This window comes from Heterocephalus glaber, unplaced genomic scaffold (assembly GCF_053883595.1).
Source record: "Heterocephalus glaber isolate CG9 unplaced genomic scaffold, H.glaber_assembly_v1.0 deba00001729, whole genome shotgun sequence".
NCBI lineage: Eukaryota > Metazoa > Chordata > Mammalia > Rodentia > Bathyergidae > Heterocephalus > Heterocephalus glaber.
Window position 1 is genome coordinate 1,864,443 of NW_028258440.1, and position 14,682 is coordinate 1,879,124.

The 14,682-nt window shown below is 38.4% G+C and overlaps 1 pseudogene; it reads left to right on the plus strand.

The window, feature by feature from the left end:
* Positions 1-219: 219 nt before the first annotated feature.
* On the plus strand, positions 220-394 carry LOC147821572 (U2 spliceosomal RNA; annotated as a pseudogene).
* The last annotated feature ends 14,288 nt before the right edge of the window (positions 395-14,682 follow it).

The following is a 14,682-nucleotide window of genomic DNA, read 5'->3' on the forward strand; positions in this document are numbered from 1 at the left end:
TGTGTGTGTGTGTGTGTGTTTTTCCCTAGGCTGTTATTTTCCAGTGTCTCAATTCTGAATCTGAGAGGCTGAGCTGTAGTCACTCACCACTCTGCTATTTTTTTTTCTTCTCTAGATAATGCCCTATTTAGAGAGGACTAAAAAGCATAGCTGAATAAAGGAAAAGCAAGTGAGCTGGGCTAATAATAAAATAATTCCCCTCAAAGCATGCCAATAAGAATTGCTTCTCGGCCTTTTGGCTAAGATCAAGTGTAGCATGCCAATAAGAAAGTGAAAAGACAACTCACAAAATGGCAGAATATATTTTCGAATCATGTGCCTGATAAGGGAGACTTGTTATCAATCAACCATACATAAAGAACTCTTACAAGTTAGTAATAATAAGAGAACAAATAATTCATTTTTAAATGAGAAAAGATACAACACTAAGAGCACAGGTATAAAGGAAAAAATAAGTAGGGCCACATCAAAATTAAAAATTGTATATATAAAAATAGTTATCAAGAGAGAAAAGACAAAATATAATGGGAATTAGTTTGCAAATTATGTATCTGCTCAGGGGTTAATGACCAGTATATATAATGAACCTCTACAATTCAACAATGACAAATCAAACAAACCAATTTAAAATCAGACAAAATGACTTGATAGATATTTTCCCGAGGATTTACAAAAACCAATAATCACATGAAAAGATATCTTTTTCTGACCATTAAAGAAATGTAAATCAAAATCACATACCCATTGGAATCGCCGTTATTAAAAGACATGGAAAATCACAGGTGTTGGTAAGGATGTGTAAAAACTGGAACCTTTGTTTACTGCTGATGGGAATATTGAAAGCAGGTTCTCAAACAGAATATGTAGTTCAGGCTGGTCTTGAACTCACTATGTAGCCCAGGCTGGCTTTGAACTCATGGTGATCCTCCTGCCTCAGGCTTCTGAGTCTGGAGATTACAATGTGGGCCACCATCCCGGCTTCAAACAGATATTCTGTACACCCATGTTCACAGTATCATTATTTACACTAGCCAAAAAGTGGCTGCAACTCATTGGTGGCAGTATGGAAAAACATGGACATATAGATAAATGTAGTTTATGCATATAATGGAATATTATTCAGCCTTTAAAAGGAAGGGGATTCTCTCACATGTACAATATAGATGAACCTTGAAGATGTGCTAAGTGAAATAACCAGCCACAAAAGAAGAAAGACTATATGATTCCAATGATAAGATCTGTACAGAGTAGTCAAAATCTTAAAAACAAAATAAAACTGTAGATTCTAGAGGCTTGGGTCAGAGGGACATGAGGAGTTATATCTCCAGGGGTGCAGAGTTTCAGTTTTGTAAGAAGAAAATATTAGAGAAATGAATAGTGATGATGGTTGCACAACAATATAAGTGTACTTAATGACACTAAGAAATACACTAAAAATGTTAAAAGAATGAGCAAAGTATCTGAGTAGACATTTGCCCAGAGAAAATATGCACATTCCCAATAAACACCCCAAAATTCACTCAACATTGTTTGTTATTAGGGAAATATAACTCAAAAACAGGTAGCAGAGTGGCTAAAATCAGAAACAGACAGAAAGAACTGTTGGCAAGGACATGGAGAAAGTGGAAACATCAGACTCCGCTGCTGAGATTGTAAAATGGAGCAGCTACTTTGAAAAACAGTCTGCAGTTCCTCACAAAGTTTAAAATAAAGCTACCAAATGGCCAACCAATTCCACTCCTTGGTATATAATGAGAGAACTGAAAACATATATCCTCAGTTACTTGGGAGGCTGAAGCAAGAGGATTGCAAATTTGAAGCCAGCCTGGCTTAGCAAGACTGACTGAAAATTTTTAAAAAATTGAAAAGATCTGGGGCTGTGGCTCAGTGTTAGAGCCCTTGCCTCGTGCGCATGAGGCCCTGGGTTCAATCTCCATTACTGCAAAACAGAACAAAAACAAAAACAAAAAATCCCACAGAACATCCCATATAACCACGCAACAACTTAGCAAGGTTTTACAGCAGAATTAATAGTCAGAACAATTGGAATCAAGCTAAATGTCCATCAAGTGGTAAGTGAGTAATCACAAGATGGTACATGCACACAAGGGATTGTGATTTGGTGATTAAAGAGCATGAAGTACTAATACATTGGACAGCATGGATGAACACTGAAAACACTAACGCTAAGCAAAAGAAGTCAGTCAAAATAGATCACACGTTACATGATTTCATTTGTATGACATTTTCAGTGTAGGCAAATATGAAAGTCACAAAATAGACTGGTGGTTGCCAGCCTGCATGTACAGGGGGATGGAGAATGTCTACTAAAGGGTAAAGAATTTATTTTGAGGATGACATAAATGTTATAAAATTAAATGGTAATGATTGTCCTACAGTTTGGTACTATACTAAAAGCCACTAGAATGTAGACTTTAAATGGAAAAATTTTGTGGAAATGACTATTATATCTTAATAAAACTTTTAAAGCAGTGATAGAAAATAATGTTAAAAAATAGAAAAAAGTACAATTTAGAATCCATCACTACTGAGGTATTCCTGTTTTCTTTTGGAAGAAATTTAACATACACTAGAAAATTGTTAGAGAAAATTAGCTATTAATAGTTTGGCTTCTAGCACAGGTTGTAGAATGGGAAAAACAAAAGTGAGCAAATTTAATTTCAATTAAGAAAAATGCCTATATATTCAGCAACATGTTCAGTGACAGAAATACTAGCAGACAACTGGAATCAGGAAAGTAATAGAAATTTTGCTGTGTCTTTAAATTTTATCCTTTATGTCTTTAAGTTTTGTGTTTTATGAAAAACACAAAAAAGCAAATACTAATACTGTCACAGACATGGATAATAGATCATATATAGGTAACCCAAATGGGAAGAGAGGAAACATTATCCTATGTAATACCTAGATTTGTTCATCGTGGGTGAGGAAATGAATACACTTGGAATTCGAGGCCTTACACCATAGAATTAGCTTTGCAAGTAGAAGCTGAATGTTCTAAATATTCATATGAAGGCCTGAAAAGTGTTTTTATATATGATGATAAAAACAGAGAAGAAACAATTCAGGACTTTACCAAGAAACCAGCATTGAATGATTGATTCACAGATAAAAGGAAATGATCTTTTATCCAAAAACTGCTGGAAGAGTAGACTATCTGTAAATAAATAATTCTGCCAATATGAAAGCCTAAACACTTGATCTTTATATGAAGCAGGTAAGTTTCTGTTCATGAGATTTGAATCTCAACTACTCAAAATTTTATTAGAAGTTTGCCCAGACATGTAGACTTTTACGAGAAGTACAACTTGGCTAGACACTGTCCATTGACTTGCACAATCTAACTTGGATGGTCCTTCAAACCAGATATACAATCAGCCTTCCATTTCAGTGGTTTCTGTCCCATGGATTCAAACAGCCATGGATTGAAAATATTTTTTTAAAGTCACATCTTGTACTGAACATGTACAGACTTTTTTCTTGTCATTATGCCTTAAATAATACAACATAACAACTGTATACACAGAGTCTGCATTATATTAAGAATTGTAAGTAATGTAGAGATAAATTATATAGGAAGATGTGTATATGTTACAAGCAAATACAGCATCTTTTTGTGTAAGGGAGTTGAACATCCATGAAATTGGTATCCACAGGGTCCTGAAACCAATCCCTTGCAGACACCAAAGGACAACTGTTACTCTCCAATAACATATACATAGATGCATATGTGTTCACTTTGAATGTGGTATATGTGTATATATGTTGGCTCTAGTACACACACAGTGGAACAAAACATAATCTTTATCACAGGTGAACTAAAATAATCTTTTCTCTACTGCTAAAGAGCACATCTCCCAAATACAAAGTTATCATGTTTGCCAGCAAAAAAAGGTATTGCTAAAAATTTATCAAGTGATTTGAGTGGCCCAGGCTTGCCACTACATTCTCTTTATGGAAATAGAAAACAGAGAAATGAAAGTAAGCATTATAGCACTCAAAAAAGTAAAATTGAAAGTACTGATTGCAACTGATCTAGCACCCAAAATATTTGGTGTTCATGATGTCAGGCTTGCCTATAATCATAACTCCCACCCCCGTGTACTGAACAATATGTCCACTAAAAGAGGTGTTCTATAAAAACAGAAAGAACTGAAGTATCAGATACCCTTATCAATAAAAAATGTCTGGAAGATTGCCACTGCATTATTTAAAATTCTGACAAGAGCATCCAAAATACCCTGAAGGATCTGGCATCAGTAGGTGAGAGGTACAAGTCATATATACTAACAATCCAGAAAAAAGGGAAAGAATGAAAAGGAAAGAAAAAGAATTGGTGAAACCTCAAGGAAAACTCATTTTCTTGATGTCTGTATTCAAAAGTGATACTAGGCCATTGGAGATTTCAAGCTTTCTTTAAAGATATATAATATTTAAGATATATTTGTAAGTATTGGAAGCTTGAAGACACTTAATTCTATTTTTAAAAAACTTTTGTTTTAAATATATAATTCAATACTTTTGAATTTTATTTAATAGAAACAAGTTTTCAAAAGAAACAGAGACAAAGAGAGACTTTTAAGATATTAAATATTGTGTGTTGGTTAAAATTAAAAATTTATTTTGTGGGCCAGAGATTTAGCTCAGTGGTTCTGGTGGCTGCCTTGCAAGCACAAGGTCCTGAGTTCAATCCTTGGTACCAAAAATAAATAAATAAATAAATAAATAAATAAATAAATAAAATAAAAATTTCTTTTGTAAGCCTGTCATATTCATTTGAGTCTTTTCTGAAAGACTGAGTAGGAGACAATTGTGTTGCTTTTTAGCTTTAAGAGAGTTGGACTGAACTGAAACAAATTTTCCAATGAGTTTCTCTAGGCTTGGCTGAACCAGGTTTTAAGAAGGCCAAGACTAGTGTGAGGTGCAAGAGCCAAGTCCTGCAAGAGCAGAGTCTAAGCCTATCTTTAGCTAACATTTTGATATTTTGTTCATCATGGATTTGGTGAGCATTAATTTTGATTTGTAAGCAATACTGCATTTAAATACTACTTGGTTGCTAAGGTTTCTCATGTCCCCTCAGATTTTGTGCCCAAGATGAATGCTTCACTTGTCCCACCCTGGTCTTGGTCCTGTTTCAGTCTTTCATTTATATCTCTATCTATCTATTATCTTTCTTTTTTACTAGTATATGTTTGTGATACATAATTAATACATTCATCTTGGGGAATAGGTACATATACATATTGCATCTTAATCATTTTTACTTCCCCTTCCCTTCTTCGCTCTCCCCTGTTCGCCATTCTTAGATCCCCTTCTCATTCCGACAAAGTTTACATTCCTGTTTCCTACCATTTTTCTTTTATTTTGCTCTTTAAATTATTTATATTTCGGGTTTCTCATATAAGAGAAACCAGGTGATGTTTATACTTGTGTATCGCATTTATTTCACTTAGTATTCTGATCTCAACGTGCATCCATTTTCCTACAAATGTTTCAAGTTTTTCCTTCTTGAAAGAGTAGCACTGAGTAGCACTCTGCTGTGTTCAAGTACCACATTTTCTTCATCCATTCGTCTGTTACCAGACTTTAGTCACATCCTAATCAATATGGCATGTTTAGCTTTGATTCTAAACTCACTTCAAGGGATTGCATTTTAGAGAAGTTACCAAACAAGAAGTGGCAGCAAAGCAAAGCTGTTTGTTTGCAGCACTCAGGCATGTGAGGAGGACAGGGGTGAACAATTGAGATTGAAGAGTTTTCTGCAGAAAACAGCTACTCAGGTGCTGATGGATGAGGAAGCCTCTGTTACACAAAGAATCATGGCCAACAGTTCTAATGAATGGATGTAAAACTAACGTTCATGCTCAATTATTATTAATGTTCTTTATTTGGTATGTTAAAAAGTTGTTTCTATTCCCATCTTTAAAATAATTGTATATTGTTTTCCTCAGAGAGTCAGAGCCCTTCCCAGAGACTATCTCCAGCTGTTCATTTTATGGCAAGGAAACCAAACCCTCAAATGGAGTTGGTGGCACTCATTTCATAACACAAAGCTGGAACAATAATACCAGAAAAAACAACCCAGTTTCCAAGTCAGCATCTGTGTTGCATTCATATTTTTCTGCTATCTTTGTAAAAACTCGTTTAAATCTTTTTTCTGTTCTTTTTTTGGTACTGGGGATCGAACTCAGGACAGTGCGCTGGTGAGGCCAACCCCAGGGGCTACTGGAAGGATCTGGTGCTGGGCTGGCACTTTATGTTCTTTGAAAGCAAACTCCATTCTCCCTCAAAGCTCCCTGTATCCTGAATCTGTTATCCCTTTGCTGTTTCTCTTTCAAGCTCCTACCCTGAAGTACTATGCCACCTATTTCTTGGAAAGATCAAAAACACTTCTCTTTAAAATTATGCTCACTGCTTTTTATCCTCCCTCCCTCTCTCCTCTCAGGCCTATTGTGTCTCCGCATTTCCAGTGTATATTTAACTCGCAGGCAGCCATGCCATTATTGTCCAAGCCTATTTTGTTCTTCCTACATTTTGTACAGAAGGCACGGAGAGCAGAGAGACCAACCACCCATGCAGGCTTTGTGCAAGTAAATGAGGCAATTTACTCAGCAGGGTGTAATGGTATGAGTCCAAAAAGGGAATCAGCCATAAGCAAGGGTAGAGTCAAGATTTTTAAAGGTGGTTGCCAGGCATTGGGTGTAGTTGCCAGGCACCAGTCTGAGGAACCACTGCCTTTCGGAATCTGGGAGCAGAGATAGCGTGGGCACATTCCTCAGAGTGAGTGGCACTGCAGATGTACTCAGAATTTCTGGAATTTAGGGCTGGGACATGGTGCCCGGCAATAGCCTTTCCTGCCAAGTGTGACACCTTTGGAACAGAGGTAGGGGAGTTGGGGTGGGAGTGCTCAGACAGGTTTTCTTGGTAATTTATCATAGCCATTCATGTGACTTCAGTTGACTGCTGGAAATGATAAATCTTCAGTGCACAGCACCCTGTGAAACAGCTGAGGGCTGGCTTCCGAACACAATTTGCTGTTCTCCGTGGGCTTTGGAAGAACGCAGGACGAATACCAAGATGCAAGGCCAAATCCATGACTGGGAATATTAAGGGATCTGAAGCAGCAGCAGCGACACAGGTGAAGTACAAATTTGGTTTGAAATTTGTCTCTGACATCAATAGGAGAGAAACACTGTAAATTGCTTTTCTGGCTGGCAAGGAGTCTAGAAATCTAAACTAAAATATGCCAATAGATTTGAAAGCAGATTTTGATTTCTTCTTTTTCACTAAAGCAGGCAGAGCAATGCAAACATGAGAATTTCCACTCATCAGAAGGCCCTTATAATGGGCTTTCATTAAATGTGTTGTTTTATATGGTTCCTTTAGTTCCCAATGTCTGTGCCCATGCAAATCTGATAGATCAATGGTACTAATGGTTGTGTAAATACTAGCTGATCTCTTTTTGGCATATCATATATTCTTTTTTTGATGAGTGAGTGCTCTTCTGCTAGTGATATTTAATAAAAACACCCTTTTGGAAAAGCCCCAGCACTCTCACTCTATCTTTATCCTAGGCTATCTCTGTAGTTTTATTCAACAGTCCCTTTGGTGTCATAGAGCTACACTGTGGCTGTTGGTGGGAGTGTAAAATGATGCAGCCACTCTGGAAAATGGTAACAAGGTTCCTAAAAAGATTAAAAATAGAAATATCATGTGATCCAGCAATCTTACATTGTAATCTCTCTTATATGTGTGTCTAATGTATTATATACTTTTATATGTATAAAATGCAAGCAGGATCCCAAAGAGATAACTGCATATTCAATTTCATTACAGCATTATTTAAAATAGTCAGCCAGTGGAAGCAACATAATTGTTGATCAATGGATGAATGGGTAAACAAAATCCAATATATACATACAATGGAATATTAGCTAGTCACTGAAAAAAAGGATGCTGGATGTAGTGGTGCAAGCATGTCATTTAGATACTCTGGGAGACTTAGGCAGGAGGATTCCAAGTTCAAACCCAGCATGGGCAAGTTAGTGATTTAGGGAGACACAGTCTCAAAATTAAAAAAAAATTAAAAGGGCTGAGATGTAAGCTCAGAGCAAACACCCTGTATTCAATTCCCAGCACCACACACACACACACACACACACACACACACACACACACACGCACACAGACACACGAGAAATCCTGTCATATGGCTGAACAATGAGGACATTATGCTATGTGAAATAAGCTGGTCACAAATGCTGAAAAATCTGATAAATAATATTAAAGGTTAAGTGTTGGGGATGTAGCTCAGTGGCACAGTGCTTGGCTGGCAAGTGCAAGGTCCTGAGTTCGATCTCCAGTACAAAAAATATATTAAATGTAAGTGTATGGCTTGTATCTAGATATCTCCCGAAAGCCTCATGCACTCATAGGTGAGGCTTTTCAGAGCTGGCTGTATCTAGGGTGTGTGATACTAGGACTGAGAGTGTGTAGTACTAAATTAGTCCACTGATTGGAATTAGCACAGTTGTAGGTGTGCCTGAATGGATTTACTGAAGGCAGAAGGCCCTCTGGATGTGGGTAGCACCACCCAAAAGGCTTGTAGCCTTGATGGGACAAAAGGGAAAGGGAGACTTGCTGCTTCCTTTCTTCACTCCCATGGACTGTTTCTCCTCTGTGATGGCTCTCTGCCATGCTGCTCTGCCTTGGAACCAGCTGACCATGGACTAAAACCTCTACAAATTGTGTGCTAAATAAACCTTTATTTTTTTAACTTGGGGTGTAGGGTATTTTGTCCCAGAAAAAATAAAAGTACCTAAGACAGTAAGTAAAGGCTTTGTATTTTTTCTCATTGTGATATTAGTTATTTAAAATGAACTGAAATAGCTTTACTCCAATCTAATCAGAATTCAGGAAACCAGAAATTGATTATCTTCACCCCTGTAGCCTCTCCTTTTCTTCAATATCCCTCCTTGATTTGTTTTCATCTGTGTTATTTTTCTTGCCCCATATAATTTTATTTCTCCTTTTTCTGGTTTGTTTTAGTTTATTTCCTTTCATTTTTTACCTTTATCCCTTTCACCATCTCTCTTTTCTCCTTCCTCCTATGGTCACCTTCAATGCCCTCTCATCTGCTCCCCTTCTCATTCTCCTGCCTCCTTTCCCCTTCCTCCTTGTACCCTCTCTCCTTTCATCCTTTGAATTTAGGAAGCCTGTAAAGGAAATTTGGGTAAGAGTAAAACTACTAATAAACTAGCCCCCATCATACCCACAGACCAAGATAGACTGCCCAGATGTTGTGCTTTCTTCTCGGTGGCAGGAAATACAAATACTTTGTCCTTTACTGTGGAGGGGATATCCTGGCATTCCACAAACTACTGAGTATCTAAAAATCTCAGGGATACAACATGGTTTTTGAATCATCACTGTGTTTTTCTCTTGCCTTTTGGCTATGCATGTTTTACCAAGACCTCCAATGTACTTATTATTTCGTGCTTTTCTGGTCCAGTTAACATGATGTCTTCACTATGGTAGACCAATGTGATGTTTTATGGAATGGCCACAATGTTATGCCTAGCCTGAATGAGACCTTCACAAGCAAACAGGACATTCTCTGCAAACAACAGGCTGCTCTCAGTAAATAGGACAGATGGCCATAAAGAAAATTTAAGATGGAGTACAATCTCCCCAGTGCCAAGAAGTCCAGTGATTGCATACCTGTGCTGACTGTCCTTGGACCCTCAGTCATAAACTTTCCTTATCATCATAGCCCTTTCCCAAAGTGCCCTCTATAAACCTAATTCCCCTCCCAGCTAGCTGCTATCCCCCACCCCGCCCCGGCAGCCCATCCATCCACACACAGATAAAATAAATTCCTCTCTTCCCAGCTAGCTGCTAAAATCTGCCCCCGATTTGTCTCTGTTCACACCTGGTCAGGAATAAAACTCTTTTCCCATAAAGCCTGTCTCTGAGTGGCTTCACACAGGCCATTTATAATACCCAGCCCTTTGGACTATATGATGATCAAGGGCTGGAAATTTAATACAGCCCTAAGGCAAGATGATAAAAGCATGCTATTGTTTTGTCAGTTCCATGTCTGTGTGAACTGCCTCTGATAATCTTTCCTGATAGGAATAGAAAAAAACCCAGTATTCCTGGATCTCAATGTCCACACACCATAAGCTGAAGCTGTGTTAATTTGCTCTAGAAAAGATAACTCTACTGGAACAGCATTTATAATAAGGGCTACTACTTGGATGAGTTGAGTAGTCTACTGTCATTTGTCAGGATCTGTTTTTTTGTGATGTAGAGTATGATGAATAAAATGGTAATATGATAGGTACAACCACATCATTTAGGTGCCTAAGGGTGGCACAGATCTCAGCCACCTAGAATACTCACTGTTTTACTGGGGGTTAGAAGACAGTTTCAATAATGCATGTGGTTTTATAAGACATAGATCTCTTCTATGTCTGAAAACAAGGGAGGGGAGTACTAGCTTTATACAGGCAGAAGTGAGCCACTTCTCCAAGCCTAGAGGCGTCAGAGGAATTGGGAATCATGGGTTTTAGGATGCATCAGCCCAAATTCACCAGCCCAGGTCTTAGCTAACTCCTTCCTACTCTGGGCTCTGACGTGAGCATATCAGACTTGCTGGAGTTGAGCATTCAACTTTCTCTGGGAGTATGCTATTCTTTTTTTTTTTTCAGCTTTATGGAGGTATACTTGACAAATAAAAATGGAATATGTTTAACATATATGTAATCTTTTGATACATGTATACATTGTGAAATGAATACTACAAATCAGCTGACTTTTAATTGAGTCTTGGACCTGATATTTAGCTGCTTTTAACATTGCAAGGGGCAAAACATAAAGTGGTAAGCACCTCAATGTGAGTTATTTTAATTATATAATTTTTCTCCCTAGTATCATGATTCAGAATAACCTGAGAATACTGAATTTAAGATTAAAGAAAGCAGACACTCTAGGGATGTGGATAAAGAAGAGGGCATAAAGAAGGTGGTGGACAGAAAATACACAGCAGAAAACTTCAAAAACTTGACAATTTTTCTCCTGCTGAAGTGTTACACTGCCTCTACAGCTATGCTAACAAGCCAGGTTGTCACAAAGCTCTGGTATGGATGGGTGATGAAACACCAATCTGCAGCCCTGTCAGGGCCCTGTGGGAGATGAAGAGTTGTTAACAGAGCAACCTGGTAGCAGAGGATCCACACCTTCCTTACTAGAATTCTTGGCCTGAAGGTATGAATCTCTGTAGGAACAGGAAGATGTCCCTGGCTCTGGGCCATCAAAACAAGTTATTTACCTCAGCTTGCTTTTTGCATTTTCATAGATAAATAATTACTCTGGTTCTCTGAGCAAAGCAAGTCTGAACTCTACTGCAGACAAATGACTATGTTGGAATACTTTCTTGAAATTTGCATACCAGAAAGAAAATAACTGAGCAGGTAAATTTTTCACTGGATCACAAGGAGGCCTGGGAGACCACCATAAAGTTTAGCACCAAGTGATCAATTGTTCTTATTCTCTGACCTCTGGTAGGGATAGAAGTACAGTGGTGCCTCGATTCACAAACCTGATTCTTTCCATGATTCTAGTTGGAAACTGAGTTGAATGAGAACCGAATCAAATTCAATGGTTAGGTTCAGTGTTGACCTTATGGGGAAATTTGATTCAGTTCTCTTCCAATTTGGATGGCAACCAGAATCATGGAGAGACTTTAGTTCATAAACAGAGGCATCACTGTACAGATACCAGAACAAATCTGTTTATCCCATGGTGTTTTTATTTGGTTGTTGTTTTGATCAAGAAGCACACAAAGCATCTCTTTAATCATTTATGGTGTCCATTCTTACTATCACTACCCCCCAGCTCAGCTGCTTTTCAGCCTTCTCCTGAACCACTACAACAATTTTCTAAGGAACTTAACTGTCACCAGTCTTGTCCCCTTTGACTCTCACCTCTTACCTGGCCAAGATAAATGTTTCAGTACTGTAAACCTACCCACATCACTGCTTTCTCTAAATCCCTTCACTATCTCATAGTTTCTGGGGGCCAGAAGTCTGCCACAGTTTAGTAAGGCCTCTGCTTTTGCACATAAGGCTGCAAAAAAGATGTTGCCTGGATTTGCTGTCTTATCTGAAGTTTGACTGGGAAGTAACCAGCTTCCAAGCTAATGTGGTTATTGGTAAGATCCAGTTCCTGTTGGCTTCTGGACTGGGGGCTGCAGTCTGTTACTGGTTGTCAGCTAGAGGCCATCCTAAGCTCTTTTTTCACATGGCAGTTTATTTCTTCAAGGCTGGCAGGGAGAGACCATTTCTCTTAGTAAGATGGCCATTAGAACTGTATGTAATCAGCCAGAGATTTAACTCAGTGGTTCTACCACCTGCTTCACAAGCTCAAGGTCCCAAGTTCAATCCCCGGTACCCTCCCCCCCAAAACTGTATGTAATCACAAATATGTAATCATGTATGTTCTGTCATATTTCCCATATCCTAGTATTTAAAAGCAGTCACAGGCCATGCCAACCCTCTAGAGGTTGGGAAGTACACAAGGCTAGAAAAACTAAGAGGAAGAACTGATCACAGGGCCCAACCTAGAGTCTGCCACAAGACCTAACCACCTAGACTTAGAGCTACCATATTGTACAACTTCCAGGTGTTGTGCATTATGATGATCCCTTATTAAGTGCTCAGTAAATATTTGCTAGATGAAAGAACAGATAAACCAGTTATTTTGTGCTTAAGCACAAAATGAGTTGAAGTGTAGCATTACAAAAAGATTTTTCACATGGGGAGCCCAGCATTTTATCTGTCTAGGTCTCAGTTTCCTTACCTATAAAATGAGTGGAATAAAGACCAGTTGATCTCTAAGAAATTTTTCATTTTTAAAGTTCTGAAATTCTATACTGTTTTTATTTGACCTTCACTCATCGCTACCCTCTTTGTGACACAGTAATAGCTAATGCTTTCATAGGACTTACTTTGTGCCAGATATTGTCCTAAATATTTTATGTGTTTTAAATTCTCACAATAACACTGTGGAAGTAGGTTCTATTCTTTTCCCCACTGTATGGGTGAGAAAACTGAGGTTTATAGTTCATTAGTCTGGCTCCAAGTGCATGTGGTAACCCCAATGCAGTACTGTCTCTTTAAAAGAAACAGAAGAGAGAAAATTCATTTATGAAGGATGACTGGCCATTTTTAGGACCTTTTTTTTGAAGAATCAAATTTGAGGTTTATGCTTCATTAATTTGAGGAAAGGCAAACTAGACAATTATTGCAGTTCTTCTCAAATCTGGCATCTCCTGAGAGCATAGGAAGGGTATTAGTGAAACTAAATTTCAGCACAGCCAGCGAGAACAGTGGGAAAGAGAATCCTGAAAAGGGGCAACAAGAAATTCAAAGAGTCAATGTGGAATCCCTCCTCTCCTGCCCGGGGCAGTGACTGGCAGGCACCATCACCCTTCTTTCCATTCTTTATCTGTCTTGGCTGAACAATGCCCTTCCCATGTTGGGAATTTCCAAGAAGAAAGAAAAGTAGCCGGGGGCCAGCCTGGTATAGACAGTGGGAGGGAACTGGGTGAGAAAGGCAGTGAAGCAGAACATACCCAAGACTGACAGTTTCTTGTTCATGAAATGATCAACTCCCTGACAGAGCAAACTGAGTCAAAGTAAATCCTTATTAGGCCTGAACTGGACTGGCCTAGTCCTGGCACTTTGCTCTATAAGTCATTCTTTTATTTCTCTACTAGGCATAATCCTATATCAAAGAGCAAGGTGCATTCTGATTTTTTATTACTTTTCCTACAAAGCAGTGGCTTCTGGTGCTTGAAAAGATGTAAGGCTGAATCATGCATTGTGATCTCTCAACCCCTCTGATTCTAAATTAAATGGAAAGTCAGAATCATGGCAAGCTGCCTACTTTATCCCACCCTTGGAGACTACGTTTTAGATTTATGGAATGGAATCAACAACTTAATGGACAGAAATAAAAATTTATGCCCTTAATGATCACCTTGGAAAGCAGGAAAACTTGTCAATCTCCCACAGCCAGCCTGCAGACACAAAAGAGGATGTGTGGGCTGAAGATGTGGTCAGGCGCACAGGAGGGAAAGGGAGTGGACTCAGGCTGCCCCCCCCCCCGCATTTAGTTAGTAACCGTGCCTCGGAGAATTAGCCCTGGAAGGTAAAGAACTCTGCAGTGCTTCTGAACATATTGCCTGTTCATGCTTCTTGAATCAAAATAACTTGTAAAGTTTTAAATTTACCAGGGGAAAAAGTGCGATGGAAAATCTGTTTGGATGACTTATCAGATGGTTTTAATGATAGAGAATTGAGAAGTCCTACCCTAGCATAATGGTTAAGTAACACAATGTTTGGGTATGTGGGCTCTTGATATAGACTGTCTGGGTTCAAATCTGAGTGTTTCTGTTCACTAGCTGTGCAACTATGACCAAGTCACTTAACTTCTCTGTGCCTTAGTTTTCTCATTTGTACCATGATGATAACAGTACCTACACAGAGTTGTTATAAAGATTAAATGAGTTAAAATCTGTAAAGATTTTAGAAGGATACCTGGCACCTAGCAAGCATATGTAAGCATAAACAAATAAACACATTCACTGCTGGCCCA